This window comes from Ictidomys tridecemlineatus, chromosome 4, assembly GCF_052094955.1.
Source record: "Ictidomys tridecemlineatus isolate mIctTri1 chromosome 4, mIctTri1.hap1, whole genome shotgun sequence".
NCBI classification, from domain to species: Eukaryota; Metazoa; Chordata; class Mammalia; order Rodentia; family Sciuridae; genus Ictidomys; species Ictidomys tridecemlineatus.
Genome location: NC_135480.1, coordinates 51,407,379 through 51,425,712, shown reverse-complemented (window position 1 = coordinate 51,425,712; position 18,334 = coordinate 51,407,379). Strand labels below are relative to the sequence as shown.

General features: G+C 44.5%; 1 protein-coding gene across 9 annotated transcripts in view; it reads right to left on the bottom strand.

Moving 5' to 3' along the window:
• The window catches only part of Irag1 (inositol 1,4,5-triphosphate receptor associated 1), a 118,527-nt gene that overhangs the window by 83,106 nt on the left and 17,087 nt on the right, over positions 1-18,334 (bottom strand). The window lies entirely within an intron of this gene.

The window sequence follows — 18,334 nt, the reverse complement described above, 5'->3', positions numbered from 1 at the left end:
CTTGGGGACACTGTAGCAGCAGGAGGTAGAGAAGAAACAGCCCAGTCCTATCTTTTAGGTTTCAAAGGGATATGGGAAGGGTATAAGACACAGAAAAAAGGATTTGGGAGAAAACACCCCAAGTGAAGGTAAGCCTCTCTCCCCAGGACTAGTATAGGATTAGGGGGTGAGGGAGACAGAGATGAGGAGAGGCAGTGACAAGGCAGACTGGGATGTCCCCAGAAGGGGCCTGAGCCTGCTTCTCTTCCTTGGGAAAACCCCAAGCTGAGCCCAGTGACCTTGCATCCCACTTCCCAGCCAGAACCTCAGGGCGAAGCCCCCAGTGAGAGGGAGTAGCCGCTGGTATGTCTGCATAGGCCTCTAGACAACCTCACAGGGCCTTCATGTCCCAGGGGCAGGGGACAATACAATCATTTCTGTGGACCCAGGAGTGGAGTTGCCAGATCCCTAGGTGCCCTGAGAAGGATGATTCAGTGACCTACTGACCAAGAACTGCTGGGGAGGTGAGGGGCATGTTGTCAAATCAGGACAGGTGACATTGTCCTTGCCCTGGTGCCCTGGTTCTTAGGAAGCTCCTTGGAATTTAGATGCCTTCTGGAGAAAGAGAGGGGTCGAGGAAGTCCTGAAATGTCTGAGATCCAGGTCCTGTACCCCTTAAGAAGCGGTCAAGCCAGGGTCAGGCTTCCCTTCCTTCCTCTCTCCCCCTCCCCTGGCCGTGACAGGAAATAAGCCAAAACATCTCCCCAGGTTTCCTTTCCAGCTTGTTCACTTCAGCAATTCTTTTTTAAAAATAAGTCCACTTGAAAACATTTTTTTTCTTCTTGGAAATATGTGCAATTGCTCAATCGGAGGCAGTTCAAAGGCACCGGGAACAGCAGAAAAGTATCTGAGTCTCCCATTTAGCTCTAAGCAGAAATAAATCTTGCCCAGTTCGCTTTGTTCCAGGCCATCCGTACGTCCGGCAGCCTCTTCCCTGAGTCACTCACTGCGGGATGACATGAGTCATCATCTCTGCGGTCAAGGACCACACTGTATTCCTGGGTCTGAGACCCCATAAAGGGCAAGGCCCCAAGGGGTCACCTCAAAGAAGTGGAGGCCAGGGAGCTGCTCCTAGATCTGGGCTCCATTCTGCTTCCCTAGGCGTGTAACCTTGAGAGACCCTGAGCGTGGAGGAGTGGTAGGCAGGTTTCTAGACCTTTCTACCTCTTACTTTGGAGGGGCCTCCCAGTGGGGTGCAGGACCCTGCTTGTACAGTTCACAAGGCCAAAGGTAAAGTTTTGAAAGCTGGCTGTTAAACAAAGTATTAAAAATTAAATCAGGTTGGGTGCAGTGGCGCACGCACACCTATAATCCCAGCGACTTGGGAAACTGAGGCAGGAGGATCGAAAGTTAAACCCAACTTCAGCAACCTTAGCAAGGCCCTGAGCAACTCAGTGAGCAAGACCTTGTTTCTAATAAAATACGTATTTAAAGTAGAGGGAAGGGGGGGGATGTGGCTCAGTGGTTAAGCATCCCTGGGTTCAATCTTTGGTACCAAAAATAAATAAATAATGCACACAAACTTAGAATTTAATAAATTGCACTAAAAGAAATAAATACTTAACCACTTCCTTCTCATTTTCCTAGGTTTTACTATGATCTAGGACTTTGAGATGACTGTAGAGGGGATACACTGCCTTTTGATGTGCACCACACGTCTCTTAGCTTCATCAGTGATGTCCACTTAGCAATTGGTCATAATGAAAGTAGTGACCTACAGAAGGAGAAAATGCCAGGCAGCGGGGCCCCTCTTCCTCCAGAGAGCTGCCTGTTAAACATCTGCCACCACAGATCCAGTACTCCCAGACCCCCTGTTTCTTGCTCCTGTCAGGGTTCAAAAGGAATACAGAATACCACCCTGCCACAGCACTGGGATGGAGATTTGATGCCAGTTTCCTTTGGACAACACTTCCCAAGTGTAACATGGGCCCCTCCCACGGGAGCCCATTGCTTCTTGCCCTCCCCAGCCCACTGCCAGGGTGCTCAAATGCATGGCACCAAGCTAGAAACCCAAAGCCATCATGACCCTGCCATCTCCATCCCTCTCCATGTCCCATTACACTCCAAGCCCTGCCAATCCTAGCTCAGAATTACCTCTGATCACTTCCCTTTTTCCCATCCTGCCGTCCCTGCCAGGGCTCTGTGGGACCTGAGTCACTGTAATAGCTTTGTTGGATTCCTTACCTCTGGTCTGGCTCCTTCCAACCACCCTCCACAATGATGCCAGAGCAGTCTCTCTAAAGCAAAAATGTGACTGTCCTTCCCCTTTCTAAAATTTTTGAGTTTTGGACCAGTTCTGTGCCAACCTCAGTCTGTCTGCATCCTTATCTCCTCTTAGAGCCGTCGCACACCTAGTGCTCCAACCATAATAGACCTAAGCCAACCTCCAAATATGCCCTGCTTTTTAAAACACGCTTTGCATGTCTCTTTTTTCCTATGCCTGAGCTGCTTTCCACCCCCATTCTCTACCTAATCAACTCATTCTTCAAGACCCAGTTCAAATATACCCTCCCTCATAAACCCATGCCTCCTCTTTTCTCCAGAAAAAAAGTAATTTCTATCCTGTATTTTTTCCTATTGCTTCTGTGAACAACCACACAAATTTATTATCTTACAATTCTGGAGGTCAGAAGTCCAAACTCAGTCTCAGAGAGCTAAAATCCAAGTGTTGGCCAAGCTGGGTTTCTCCTGAAGCTCAAGAGGAAAATCTGCCAGCAAAGGAACTTCTCTCCCTGCCCTCTGCCTCCATCTTCACATTTCCTTCTCTGAATTTGACCTTCCATCTCCTTTTTCTGAGGACTCTTGTGATTATCCTGGGTCCACCCAGATAACCCAGGGTAATCTCTCCATCTAAGCATCTCAGTTTAATTATATTTGCAAAAGCTCTTTTGCCATTTAAGGTAAAATCCATAGGTTCCAGATGTAGACATCTGGGGGCAGGGGGGTTACTTAGTCTACTGGATTCTTCTCCCAGAGTACTTGGCATAGACCTCACCCCACCTTGATAACAGGGACCAAGCTTTACTCATATTTTTTATGAAAACCTTATAAATATTCATCGTTTAATGACCTATGTCTAGTATGGGGTCAAAAATAGAATAGTTCCTCACTCAATATTTATCAAATTAGTGAATGAATAATAGCAGGTCTCTAATAAACAGATAAGAAGATTTTCTGTGAAAATAAGATTCATGCAGAAGTATTACACTCAAGTCCTTTCAGGGCCAGGTAGGCACAGTGAATGACAGAGCCACCCTGGAGAGATGGGGACAGCGGTGAGACAGAGAGTGCAGGTGCCATTGAACTGGAGCATCTTTTCTCCCTGCCCTCTGCCTCCTGACCACTCTGGGGGTCAAGAAGAAACACCAGTTTTTGTTGACCAAATCTCCTAAGTTTCCAAGAACAGACCAAACACTATAGATATTAAAAGTAATATCACTCAATTTATAAATGTTAAAGCCAACAGAAAAATTTAGAGAAACAACAACAAAAAGTTTAGAAAAATATGAAGGCCAAACAGATCTTCAGGGAATTCCTTCTGGAGCCACCAGTTGCCACCTTTGATTTTATACCCTAAAATATGTTCCTCTGGACCTTCTTCGCTAATGAATCTAATTTAAATCAAGCAGGGTCATCTGTGAGCTCTCTCTGGCCGGGCCAGTGAGCTAAGCAGAGATCCACCCGTCCTTCCTAAAGACTGATGATTCCCCATTCTGTCCACATGACTCCTGTTCTCCATGCAGTTTGTGACACTGTGGGTCTCTCTTTGTCTCTGGTCCCCAGAAAAGTCACCTGAGGAGACATCCTTTGGCCTGTGTCTGCCTCAAACCTTCGTGGGACACAGAGCATTCTTTAAGCAAAGGACCCCTGCACTCTCACTCCAGCGCTCATGCCTCATGCCTATGAAAACGCCATCCTTCCAAAAGCAGCCCCAGAGAGATAGCAAACCAAGGCACCAAGAGAACAGCAGGGATTGGGAATGGAACAGACCAGGCTCCCTTATGGCTCTGTCCCTTGCAGCTCAGTGACCCTTGGCAAAGCAATGAACTTCTCAGGGCTCAGTCTCCATTTGTCAAATGGGAATCAGATACTCTCTCAGAGGATTGCTATGGGGGCTCGAACAAGATAAAACACGCAAAGTGCAGCACAGAGTGGACGCTTAGGAAGTGTCCTTTACTTGTCTCTGAGACACAGAACACTGGAAACACAGTCACCTTCACTTTTGTAATAGAGACTTCAGTTCTAACCTAGGTGCCTCCTTTCCACGCACGTCTCAGGTTTGGGTTTCTGATTTTCCAACCACAGCACACGAAGGCCAATAAGAAGGGGCAAGTGACCCATGAGAAAGGGAATGGTTACACCTCAAAGCGCAGGTGGGCTTCTTTCTCTGCTCCTTCCTGGCCACAGAGCCCATGCCCAGATTACAGCCCAGCACATGGGTTAGGCATGAATGAAGTAAAGCTCCCATGCTGGCTTCTTGGGACACACCAGAGAATAAGTCCCCTTTCAGAATGCTTTCATTCAAAATATGTAAATATTTGATGCTCTACAAATATTTGTTTTTATTCACAATCTGCTGAGTGGGGAAAGAAAACTATAATCAGCATGATTCTACTTTCAATTAAAAATCACATATCATTTTATGTATATACATTGTATGTGAAGTGTGTGTGTGTGTGTGTGTGTGTGTGTGTGTGTGTGTGTGTGTCCAAAAGGTCAAAACCCAAATGTTAAGAGTGGTTATCTGCTGGTCACACCTGTTATCACAGCAGTTTGGGAGGCTGAGGCAAGAGGATCTCAAGTTCAAAGCCAGTCTTAACAACTTAGTGAAGCCCTAAGCAACTCAGTGAGACTCTGTCTCTAAATAAAATACAAAAAACATTGCAGGGGATGTGGCTCAGTGGTTAAGTGCCCCTGAGTTCAATCTCCAGAAAACAGTGGTTATCTTCAAGCAGAATTATGAATAAACTCTATTTAAAATAGTTATATCTATGTTTTCCCGTAGATATAAGCTTGCCTTATTTGCATACAAAGGAATGGAATTGTTAAAGGGAAAAAACATAGTCTCTTTGGTGTCCTGAAAAATGACTTAGAGTGAACGGTTGACACGGACTACTTTAGCACGTCAGTGGTCTCATTTCAGCATGTGCTGGTTGCGGCTCTGAACCTTGCAGGGGAATTTCCTGTCTGGAGTTCCCTGGCTAACTCTTGCTCAGCCACTTCCTCTGGGAACCCTGCCCATATGTCCCACTCTGATGCCCCTCTTCTGGGTTCCACAGTCTCTTGCTGTCACTTTGTTTTGTGATCATTTGTTCAGTGGTTCTCAAAGGTTTTTGCCATCCAGTCCAGATATGACAAATGACAACCCATAGAGGCATGAATCTCCAGGGTGGTATGACGTGTGAACAGTCCTCTAGCTCACTGTGCTGAGCTCCCCAATGCTGGGGCACACTCTCCCGCCACCTTCTCCCTTTCCCTCTTCTCAACTCTGCTTCATTTAAGAATCATGTCGGGATGGGCTCCAGCATGGCAGTGTACAGTCTACCTCCAAGGGTTTCTTGAACAGATGATTGAACCGATGAGTGAAAAATAAGAAACTCTCACATACTCCATAAAACAGAGAAGTTAAGAATCCAAAATCTGGTTTTTGAGCGTGCCTGGGAAGCCAAGAGACCCTTTCAGGGCTGATTCCACTTATAGCCCATCACAGCCTGTTGCTCCACTCACAGGAAATGGGGAGAACTTGGTTCTCTTGGAGGGATGTGAGCATGAGTCAGCTCTGCTGCTGTGCACACAGGTGGATGGCCTTGCCTGCCCTGTTCTCGTCAAGCTTCCCCAGGTTCCCAGCTGAGCTTTTCTCTCAGTGATGTAGCTGGGTCTCCCGTCTTCTCTGCCACACAGATGTGCAAATTGCCCCATAGGATTCAATCAAATAGAACCTCACCAAGAGCAGGGTCTCCTCCTCTGACCCCTCCATGCCTCTGTTTTACCATTCAGGAGTCCTTTGAAACGTGACTTTTAGGATTAACTTATCAGAACTTCCAACTTTTACCTCAACCTCAGCAGGAAGACCCAGAGCAGTCCCTCAGCCCCCTCCAGCTCCATTCAGGAAGCTAACCAAAGCATCCCCAAGAAGCTGGTGGCGTAGGTCAAAGCAAAGCTGCCAGGGTACTCTCAGAACCATCTCCTTCCTGAGAGAGAGGACCATGAGGGTTTGCAAGGTGGCCATAGTCTTGAACCAAACTTGGACACACGGCCCAACTCCTAATAAAGGGACAACCTGGCATTAAGGCAACCTGGCTCTCTAGCACCTGGAATCACTCATTCCTTTGAAGCAGACCTCTGGAAACCATTTTGTCTCATTACAGGGAGGCCAGATGCTTCTTGCCACCTTGAAGGGTTCCTCTCTCCTGCTTTCCTTCCTCTCCCCCTCCCTTGCCAGTTTTGTTCTAGAAAGTGTCCATCAGGATCTCTCTGCAGGAACTTAAGAAAGTCAGAAGATAAAGATGGCCTCCCTGATGCCTGCCTAAATCATCCATTCATTCAAAAAATACTTGTTGAGCATCTGCCATGTGTCAGGTGCTGTGCTATGCACTGGGGCTTTGGAGTGAGTCTGTCAAGGCTGCCTCCTCCAGGAAGCCTTCCCTGTTCTTTCCTGGATATTATATACATGGCTGCCCCTGTCTGCCATGCAGTTATTTCTGTTTCTTCCACGTTCCTCTCATCTGCTGAGTCTGAGGATAGAGAGCTTTGTCATTACCTTCACTGTGGGGACCTATCACAGCTCAAGGGCAAAGCTGAGTACCTGGTGGGTCCCACCTTTGAAACTGTGGACTCTTGGAATCAGACCTCAGTTTTCACATCGCCTGCTACTCACCCAGCACATAACCATAGCTGTGCTCTTGGATGTTTCTGCTCTTAGGAAATTATCATATCTCCATCTTACAGATGAAGAAACTGAGCCTCAGAGAAGCAAAGTGAGCATGAGAAACAGAATCAGGATGAAAATTGGGTCTCCTGTTCCCAAAATGGGGTCTTCACCCTGTCCCTCAAGAGGGCTCATTCTGTTCTTCTCTAAACTCAGCAGAGACAGAACAGGGCACTGGGAGACATTTCCTGATGGGGATCTTGATCATTCCAGATCACAGCCCTACTCCAGGGTCAGCACAGTCCACCAGTACCATCCCAGGTGAGGTACAGCCCTGCTCCAAGGAACTGAAAGTCCTTCCACAGTGTCCCCTGGGGTCCGCAGAAAGCAGCTGAGATCCTCTAAGGCACAGAGAAGAGAGAGCTTTTCCAGGGATGGTGGAGCACCCCCAGGTTCAGTGCTGCCCCTGCTCATCTCCATGCTGGGGATCCCAGTTCTCAGAAGCCATGGAAATGGGTCCAATAACCTGGGTGTGGCCTGGAAGGCAAATTCTGGTTTAACCTGTGCTCCAGCAAACCAAAGGCAGGACTGAGACAGGGCCTTCTGGGAGACGAAGAACAGACTGCGACACTATCGCCATGTGGGAATGAGTTCTCCACCATGGTGGCCCTTGGCTCCCCATCACAGTGCAGGGTTGACCTAAGTTGCCTGCCTATGCCCCCAGTTTCTCCCCAATAAGTTCAGGGTTCCCTATTGCCTATTGATAGCAGTCATGCCGTCAAAAGTGAGGTGTCTAGGTGGCAACCCCAGGGCCAGAGGCAGCCTTAAGACATCTCTGCCTCATATCCCTCTAGTCACAGTGATTGGTTGGAGAGTGAGCATGTGACCTGGCCACAGCCAATGAGAAATAATAAGACTTCACTGGGCATCCAGGGAAAGAGATTCTTATTCTTAACTGCAGAATCACTCTTGTTATTATTAGATATGGAAAATTAAAAACCCCAAGATAATGTGGCCCAGGAAAAGGGAGTGAAAAAGAAAGCCATATGTTGATAACTTTCATTTTTTTCAAGTTAAATCCTTTTCAGCTGCTGGCCACAGGTGGGGAGAGAGTGTTTCATCCACCCTTGAATGTTATCTCTGGAAACATTAATCTCTTCCAAGATAAACCCTCTCCAGGTGCTGTCTACCAACCCCAAACCCAAAAATCCAAATTCCTGAGTGCCCAAGCTGACACGCTCACTAAATCACCTCTCCATATAACCTGTGTAAACCCAAACTCCTCCTTTGGGACTCAGGCAAGTGGGTCCCTCAGAGGAGCGTCACCCCATTCCTGTATACCCCATTCCTGCATGAAACTTCACTCCTAAATAAAACTGCTGAGCTGATCTGTGAAGTTTGCATTTGGCCTGGTTTTGGGGGACTAACAATTATGATGAAAAACTTGTATAAGGATGAAATCAAGATGAAATAGAGCACAGCTAAGAACCAAAAAGAAACTGAGGCTAATCTCCATCTAAGGCCCTCATCAAGCTGTGCCTGGTATCTCTGGGCTTTTGTGTTTTGAGAACAAATGAATACCACCCCGCTCCTTTGTCTTCCTTAAGCTAGCGTGTGTGGGCTCGTTGGGCACTTATGATAAAGAATTTCAGTTGGTACATACAGCCTAGCCTTCATAAAGCTGTCTGTACAAGGTCTTTCTCAGCACCAAAGACTTTTCTCTCCTCTCTGCTCCGTTCCTTACATGAAAGTTTAAACTGGAAAACTAAGATCCAGGGGCTGGGGTGGTGGCTCAGCGGTAGAGCGCTCAACTGGCACATGCAAGGCGCTGGGTTCGATCCTCAGCACCACAATAAATAAATGAAGGAAGGAAGGAAGGAAGGAAGGGAGGAAGGAAGGAAGGAAGGAAGGAAGGAAGGGAGGGAGGGAGGGAGGAAGGGAGGGAGGAAAGAAGGAAGGTATTGTGTCCAACTACAACTAAAAAATAAACATAAAAAAAATCCCGAAGATCCAGAACCAATGAGCTTGCCCTGAGCTAAAATATCACCACACTCCATTCTCATAACCTGCTCTTTCTCCTGTATCCCTGCTCCCATTGATGAGATCAGCATCCTTCAGAAACTCCAGCCCAAACCACTGGGTCAGGGCTCTTCCCCACTAAACACTTAGTCCCAGAGGAGAGACTGGGTTTGACTAACTTCCATGTTCCCAACTAAAAGATAGTCTAGAGGACAGCAAGACATGTTCATGCGTCAAGTTTCAACTTCCAAGTTCAAACATCATTGCTTCTTGGACTGACTATCCACCTATCCTCAGCTCAGAGTGAGTGAGATGGGCTCTGACTCACCCTCCCCCAAGAGCTGCCCCAAGGTGAGACCCAGGCCAGTATCAGCTGTGGGAATAGGTTTGCAGGACTCTGCTTGGACCCCTAGTGAGGAGTCCAGTGTGTAAGACAAGAAGGAAGCCCAAGCCTCACCCACCAAGACCAGTGGTCCGGGTGGGGGCAGTTGTGGATCTTGTCCAGTGTCTTTGCTTCTCCAATAGATCCTGAGTGGGACTGTGAGATGACAACTGTGTGCACATGAAGCCATATGTTCAAGTAAAATTGAGAAGTCCCCTTGGTTATTCAGTTCTATGTGCAGTGTGGCAGGATTTGAGTCTTTAGACACAAGTTGATAGACACAAGTTGCACCATAGTCTCTGTTCAGAAATGGACCAGGAGAGGTGGAGAAAGGGGCCTGGGAAGGGTCCTCCCAATAGGGGCCTGAGGCACCTACATTTCAGCATCCTGCCACTGAAATGGGTGTGTGTAACTGTGGCTGCTTCTTGATATGAGAGAGGAAGAAGCCACACAGAATTTCTGTCTGGAGGACTTGCTTCTCCCCAGTGGAGAGGTGGGGAGGGTGTGGAGTAACTCCAAGGCATCTCAGGAGAGAAGAGACATTTGTCAGCCAGCTGTCCTATCTCTTTCCATCCTTTTTCTTATCGAGTCCTTACAACAGCCCTGTACAGTACCATAATTCCCATTTTACAGGCAAGAAAACTGAACTTCAGAAAGGTGAAGTAATCTGCTCCAGGCATCATGATTACTAGGCACATGTTATACACAGGGTTCAAGCTCAGAGTAGTCTGACTTCAATCCCAGGTTCTGCTCAATAGTTTGTGATGAGGCCTCTGGAGCATCAGAGAACCAAACATCATCACCAACCACTTCAACCATAACCACCCGCCCCCGAGAAACACTGATGGAGGAGCAGAAGGAGTTCATGAGGCTGAGCCTGTCCTTGACCATCAGATCCACATTTGTTCTGTTAAGCTGCCAATTGTTCGATGTGCCTGGCTCTACTTCAGTTAACTGGTAAACATCACAGGGTTCATCCAGGGTGTTAAGCTGAGTCACATCGCGAAGTTTTCCCTTATCTGTATAAAGTCTGAGTAATGAGAGCTGAAAGCCAGTTATAGTCTGGGCCAGGCAGGAGATGCCTCAGCAATTCTGCAGTGGCTGACATGGTGGAGAGAGCAGGCAGGCCAGCAGACCCCCTTCCAGGCTGAGTTTCAGCCCTGAGGAGCACAGGCACTGGGAAGTCTCTGGTGTTTTGCAGGACAACGTCCCCGATGCCTCTGTGGACACACTGGGAGTTTCCATCCCTCAGGAAGCTGGGTGGCCTGTGGGCTCTGGACACCTGCCTCCACTCCCTACTTTCTTTTCTTTTCTTTTTTCATTAACAATAGGATAGAATTGGGAGGAATATAAATATTTGTAATATGACTCTGGATGGTTATAGAGCAGAATTTTTAAAAAAAGATAGCCAATTTGGGGTCACCTTGGATCTCAAAGGCCTGGGACACTATTTTCTTGGTCTTGCCTCTGGAGCCCTTTCCTTGACCCCTCCTTCTGGAGCCTCCACATGGGGCCCTTTCTCGGGTTGGCAGGGTTTAGGAAAAGTGAAGGCCTCCTTGGGCCTGCCCTTGGAAGTGCTGTCTGGGGTATGGCCAGCAGGTTCTGAGGCTGGGGCTGGCACTTAGAGCAGCTCGGCTTTGCCAGCCTTAAGGCAGGATTGGAAAGCCCAGGTGGTCCAGGAGCTGCAAGACAGGAGACAGGGGACAGCATAGATGGTGTTGGGCCTCCACCTAGTGCTTTCTGGATACCTCTAGCTGCTTCAGGTGCCCAAAATTCCCTCCTCATCAAAATCTAGCCATGCTGCAGCCTTTTGCCTCTGATGAGAGGAGCTGATAATTAACCAGAAAAAAGGATCCAGGGGAAGACTGGTTCTCCTAATAAAGTATCCAGCCTTTCACGAAGCTTAAATGCTCTCTCTACAACTGTGGTCATGTTTTCCTTTGGTTAAAAACATTTCAGTGGTTTCCCATGCACTGACTTTCAAATCTGGCTGCTGACTAGAATTATCTGAATCGTTTGATAAAATACAGTTTCCTGGGCTCATCCCATTTACTGAATTGGAATATGGGAATGGGGCCTAGGAATCTGTCTGGCTTATAGCCCTCACGGGAGACCAGAGCTGGAGAACCCCTGATCCGCAGGTGAAGTCCAGGTTCATTAACACGCATATGAGATTCTTCTGCTATCTACATATGAACTAACCTCTCTTGTTTGTTCTCCAGCCACTAGCACCAAAGTGTCCCATACCTCAGCATCATCTAGTGCCCCAGTTTCCAGAATCTTCCATGTGCTGTCAAACCTCAGTGCCACACCTGCCTAGAAGGCCATTTCCCCTACCTGTCTCCATGGAAAGCTCTACTCATCCTTCAAGAGCCATTTCATGATCCTCACCAGATCCACCCCTTCTGTCCCATTTCCTTTCAGCATTTAAAATAGTTTAGTTGGGAACAGAGACTTAAGCCTTATATGTGCCATTTCCTAGCTCTATCTTGAATCTCAGTATCCTCATAAATTGCAAAGAAAAATAGAATGTAAAGTGTATTTATGCAGTGCCTAGTGGGGGCCTAGCACAAAATCACTATTGGAACAGTAGCTTTTATTATTATTATTATTATTCCTATATTATGATGAGATTCCTCTAGCTCAGAGTTCAAAGAATGGCCTCTTAGCCAAATATGAATGACTGACTGTTTTTGTAAATAAATCCTTATTGGATTATTGCCATGGCAATATTTGTGTATTACCTGTAGCTTTTTCATACTGAAGGACAGTTGAGCAGTAAGGCACACAGTATTTAACCCACAAAACCACAATATTTTCTATCTCTATCTTTCATAGAAGTTTACCAACCATGCTGTAATACAATTGCAATTATTTGTTTTCAGGTTGGTCTCCCGTTGGCCGACTGCACTCAAAGGTCTTCATGGCAGACTCGTACCTCTCCCTCAGAAACCAGTGTTTCTCACCTTTGTTTCCTTAACAATTGATGTATGATTAGGGGTCAGCAAATGTTGAACTGAAGTGAATAATTCTCCAATCTAGTTTAAATGCATATATCTCTAGAGATCCCTTAAAGCAAGACTTCTGGAGGGCCAGGGCTAAAGAAGTTGGGAAAACAAAGGACAAATGGGAATTAAAATGAGGCACTTGTGGATCATGGGAAAGAAGAGGTTCATGTGGTGAGAATGATGAAGTGGCTCCTGAAGGATGAGTAGAGTCTTCCATGGAGACAAGTAGGGGAATGGTCCTCTAGGCAGGAGTGGCATTAAGGTTTGACAGCATATTGAAGATTCTGGAAACTGGGGCACTAGGTGATGCTGGGGTATGGGGTTCTTTGGTGCTAGTGGCTAGAGAATAAACAAGAGAAGTTGGCAGGCTCAGAGTAGAGTCTCACATTAGTGCCAATGAACCTGGACTCTACCCATGGACTCTCTCCAGCTCTGGCCCTCCTGAAGGCTGTGAGCCAGGCAGATTTCTGGGCTCCATTCACCATAGATCATGGAGCCTTGGTTCTGAGCCTGTCTCCTGCCCTGGGGAAGGAGAAGAGATGGTCTCAGTGCATCAGGGTCTCATTGACTCCCACCACCCAACCCCAGGAACCTAGGCCTTGCAGTTGTAATATTTTCCCTGATGCAGAAGGGACCAAAAATAAATAAGTAAATAAAAATAAAAAGAGACTTCTAGGAAATTGTCTTTTTCGATGGTTAGTGTATTCCCATTTTCTAAGAGGGCATGTGTGCATGGTCCAAATGGTTCAGATAAATCTTACAGTGGCGACTTGGTCTACCCATTTCTAATAAACGAACTGACTGATAGTTCTCTGGAGAATTACATTTGTTTAGCTTCAACTACCCATAAATTCATATTTTCTGAGAAAAACCTCCTTCTGGGAAGAGAACTAGGATTTCAAAGCAATGAGTCCCTTTCTCTGTGAGATGATTATGAAACCACTCTGTGACCTTGGCTACTTATATCCCTCTCTGGGCCTCACTTTTAGCTTCTGTACAATGACTTTCAGACTTTGTTAAGGGACTGGCCTCCCCCAGCTTCTGGTGACCGACCATAGGCAGTGGCCAAACAACAAACAGCGTGGTAGAGATTCTTGCCTCTCCTGTGCCTCTGCACTGTGGTAACACACTGTAGCCCTCCTCAGCAAATATGGAGATTCCCTCCTATGGTCCTTTCTTCAGGCTTAAAGAAGATACTTTAGCCCTGAAGCAGATCCTCAGAAGATAAGGAAACCACTGATGTGGAAAACTCTTAGCTGGGTGAAATGGAAACACTGAGCTCTCCCCTGAGGCTGGACAAGAAGCCATGGATGGAGGGAGGTCAAAGCCTATTCTTTTGTTCAGCCTCCAGGAGTCAGAGCATACTCCTGCCTTTTCAGAAGGGCCTCCCCCAACACCTTACCCTTTACCCTCTTGCAGAAACCCCCATGGGCCCAAATCCTGAGCCTGCAGAGTCCTGTTTATCTAGGGGCAAATCAGTTTTACCAGAGATTGAACTGACTCTTATCAATTTCCTTGTGGGTGATTTATAACTGCCTGTTTCCTAAAAGGGCTTGTGGCCATATGTCAATAAAAACACTCAGAGGCCAAGAGAGTTAAAAATAATGGTTGAAAGAACAAGCAGAAGAAAAAGGGAAATAACTCCATGCTGAGGTGGAATGACTCCTGAGCTCTGGGACTGGAGGGGAATCTAGAGTCCCAGTTCCTGCTGACAACCACTTAAGATCAGCCGCATTTGCTTTTGGCTTCCGCAAGAATTGCAGAGCAAGGATACTTACATCTTTAATCCTCAGAACTGACCCTTAGCTCAAAAGAGCAGAATTGGAATGAGATTTTTGCATTTCTTTTTTTTTTTAACTTATTGATTTTTATTTTATTTATTTATATTTTGTTATTTGTTCTAATTAGTTATACATGGAGATTTTCCATTTCTGAACTTTACAGTTCCCATCATAGAAGCTGTCCTTGTGCAAATGTGTTCCCAGGCTGTTTACACAGTAGGATCTGGAGAGATTTTGCTTTGGTTTTTAAATAGAGACTCCAGATGTCATGTGCATGTTTGAGTCTGATGGCTGGTCATCAGCCCTCCCTGATATGGCATTAGGGTAGACTCTGACTACAAAGAACTCCAGGAAAATGCAAAACCAAAAACCACATCAAGGATCCTTTAGCTCAGGGACAATAGCAGTGGCTGCAGGTCACTCTCATTGAGCAGCCATAGTAGATGTGTTGTTTCATAAATTCTGCAACTAATCAGAACTCAGATCTCAGAAGAACACTAGAAGATTTTTGTTATGGGTTGAATTGTGCTCCTTCTACCCTAATTCTTACATTGAAACCCTAATGCTCAGTGCTTTAGAATATGACTGTATTTGGAGATACGGCCTTTAAAGAGGAAATTAAGTTTAAACAGGCCATCAGAATGGTCCCTGATTCAGTCTGACTACTGTCTTATAAAAAGAGAAAGTGTAGATGCCCAGAGATGCCAGGATTGTATACACATAGAGAAAAGGCCTTGCGAAGACACAGCAAGAAGGTGGCCATTGATAAGCCAAGGAGAGAGCCTTGGATCAATCACACCTGCTGACACTGTGATCTTGGGCTTCTCCAAAACTGTTAGAAAATAAATTCCTGTTGCTTAAACCAGGTATTTGCTATGACATCCCTAGCAAACTCATACAGCTATTGAAAAAATTTCTTAGCCATATCATATTTAAATTATAGTTTGTTTTAAGCACCTAATCTTTGAAATCAAGATCAATACATTTTGGAGAAAAATTGCTTTAGTGTTTTCCTAGCCAACAACAAAGCTGTTTTTAGGATCTTTCCAATGAAATAAGAATGCTCTGGACTACTACTTACCTTTGAAGAAGTAAAACTATCTCTATTGGCAGATGATGGGATGATATAATCCACCCCAAAACTATTAGAACTGATAAGCAAATTCAGAAAGTTTGCCAGACATAAGATTAATAAGCAAAAATCAATTATATTTCTATATACTAGCAATGAACAATCTGAAAGTGAAATTAAGAAAACAGTTCCATTCAAACAGCATTGGAAAGCATAAATTACTTAAGAATATCGTCAACAAAATATATGCAAAAATTATACTGTGAAAGCTACAGAAACATTGTTAAAAGAAAGTCAAGAAGACTTAAATAGATGAAATGTCATTCCATGTTCAGAATACTCAATATTGCCCAGATGGCACTACTTTCCAAACTGAACTACAAATTCAACATGATCCCTAACAAAAATCCTAGCTGCCTTTTTGTTTTTTTTGTTTGTTAGAAAAGGGTTTTTTTGGCAAAAAATGGCATATAGAAAATTTTGATTTCATATGGAAATACAAGGGACCAAGAAATAACTTTAAAAAGAAGGAAAAGTGAATGATTTGAAACTCCCAATTTTATAACTTATTATAAAACTGCATTGATATAGTAATATATTATTCTAATAATACAGAGAGACATATAGATCAATAGAACAGAGTTGAGAATCCATAAATAAATGCTTTCATGTATAGTCAATAGATTTCAAGAAGGGTGTCAAGATATTCAGTGGGAAAAGAATAGTCTTTTCAATAGATGATTCCGGAACAACTAAATTTTTAGGTACAAAAATTGATATGATTCAAAAATAGGATAAAGTTGGATCCTTTCCTATGCCATTCACAAAAATTAACTTCAAATAGATCAAACACCCTCATGGAAGCACCAAAAATATAAATTTTTTATAGAAAAACATATGAGTAAATCTTTGTGTCTTTGGATTAAACAGTGCCTTCTGAAATACAAAATCATAGCATAGGCAGCAACAGAAAAAGTACCTAAGTCAGACTTCATCAAAATAAAAAACTTGCCATGCAAAAGATACTATCAAGCAAGTGAAAAGATAGCCCACTTAATAGGAAAAAAATATTTTTAAAAATTATATAGTAAGGGACCAGTATCTAGAATAAGGAATTTAACAACTCAGTAATAAAAAGACAACTCAGTTTTAAAATGGGTGCAAGATCTGAACAGTCTTTTCACCAAAGAATGAATATGAATGGTCAAAAGCACATGAGAAGATGCTCCACATCAGTAGCCATCAGGGAAGTACAAGTTGAAACGAACAATGAAAGACCACTTCACACCCATTAGGATGGCTAAAATTAACAAGCCAGATTACAAGTGTCAACAAGGAAGTGGAAAAACTAGAATCCTTATATATTGCTGATAGAAATGTAAAATGGTATAGCCATTTGGAAAACAGTTTGGTATTAACTCAAAAGATTAAATAGTTATTAACTCAAAAGATTGATTCTCCTAGGTATATACCCAAGAGAAATGAAAATGTATGATCACATAATAACACAAATATGGTGCATATAGCAGCATTTTTCATGATAGTCAAAAAGTGGACACAAACTAAATGTCCATCAATGGACATACAAAATGTGGTATATTTCTACAATGGCATTGCAAAGTTATAAAAAAAAGATACAGTACTGCTAAAATATGAACCTTGAAATGAATGAAAGGATGAACCTTGAAAACATTATGTCAAGTAAAAGAAGCCAGTTACAAGAGACCACATGTTGCATGATTCCATTAACATGAAATGTCCAAAATAGAGAAATCTACAAAGACAGAAAGTAAGTTAGTGGTTGCTTAGGGCTGGAAGGATGGGGAAAGAAGAGTGGCTATTAATAGCACATGGTTTCTTTTTATGTGATAAAAATGTTCTAGAATTAGATAATAATGACAGTTACATAAGCCTCCAAATATACTAAAATAACAGTGGATTCTACACTTTAAATGTGTACCATATATGAATTACATCTTAATAAAGTTTTTTTTTAATAAAAAATAAACCTTCCGAGAGAGAGAAAAAGAGAGAGAGAGAGAGAGAGAAAGAGAGAGCGAGAGCGCGCTAGGTCATTCATTGTGACCTCTGTGGGTACCATTTTCTCAAACATAGAAGGCGAAAATTAAGCTAAATGATTTCTAAAATCTTCCATTTCTAAAATCTCTGAGTATACATAATGCAGGAGAATACATGAGAAAAAGACTTGGAGTTTGTGTCTAGGATGGGATCATGTGGGGAAAAGAGAAGGAGGAGGAGACAATAAAAAGACTAAAAGAAATAGTATGAGAAGAAGGGACAAGGAACACAGTCTCAGAGAGACAGACTCATGGACCCAAGGAGAAAACACTAGAAAAGAAAGAAACTCACTATGCAGGTACAGATCACTTATCCATTCTCGTATTTAGCCACTATTTACTGAGCACCTGCAAAATGTGCAATGGAGTCAACCTGGCTGATGAGCTGCTTAGGCAGAGGTAAGAGGTACAGCAGTGACAGCCATGTACAGATGTACTCAGTGACACAGTGCTAGCCGTCACGCAGCAGTTCAAGATGTTGCGGCAGCACACAGACGATGCATGCGTGAACACACACACACACACACACACACACACACACACACACACTCCAACGCAGCACTTCCCAAACCAGAGTCATTTTCGTGGGTGCACCGTTGCTTATCTAAGGCATTTAGAATTCTGCCAGCAAAGACATTGGAGTTGATGTCATGTTTTCACAAGTATGGGTACCAATGGGGATGGCATCCTGTAGTTCTCGCCCTGAAGTCTTTATGAAATGAGGCCAAGGACGGGATTCATCCCACAATCCAGAGATTCCCAGTGCGCTTTTCCCTTCATCAGTGAGCACTCAACTGGAAACAGGAATGTGACCTATTGCAAGCACACCAGTGCTCCTCCTCTGGGCTTTCGGCTGGAAACTTCCCAGAACACATTCTGTTCCCTGCTCCTTTCATCCCCTCCAGATGTAGCCAGAAAAGACATCACATGTTGCCCCTTTCCCCTGCCTTGTGGATCCTCTACTGCTGACCGGCATGTGAAAGGGAATTTCAGCTCAGAAGTAACTCCTCTTCCCTCACGGTGCGGGATCCCTGCCAATCAACCAACTCTGAGAAGTCCAGGGAAGTTTCTGGATATTTTTTGCTCT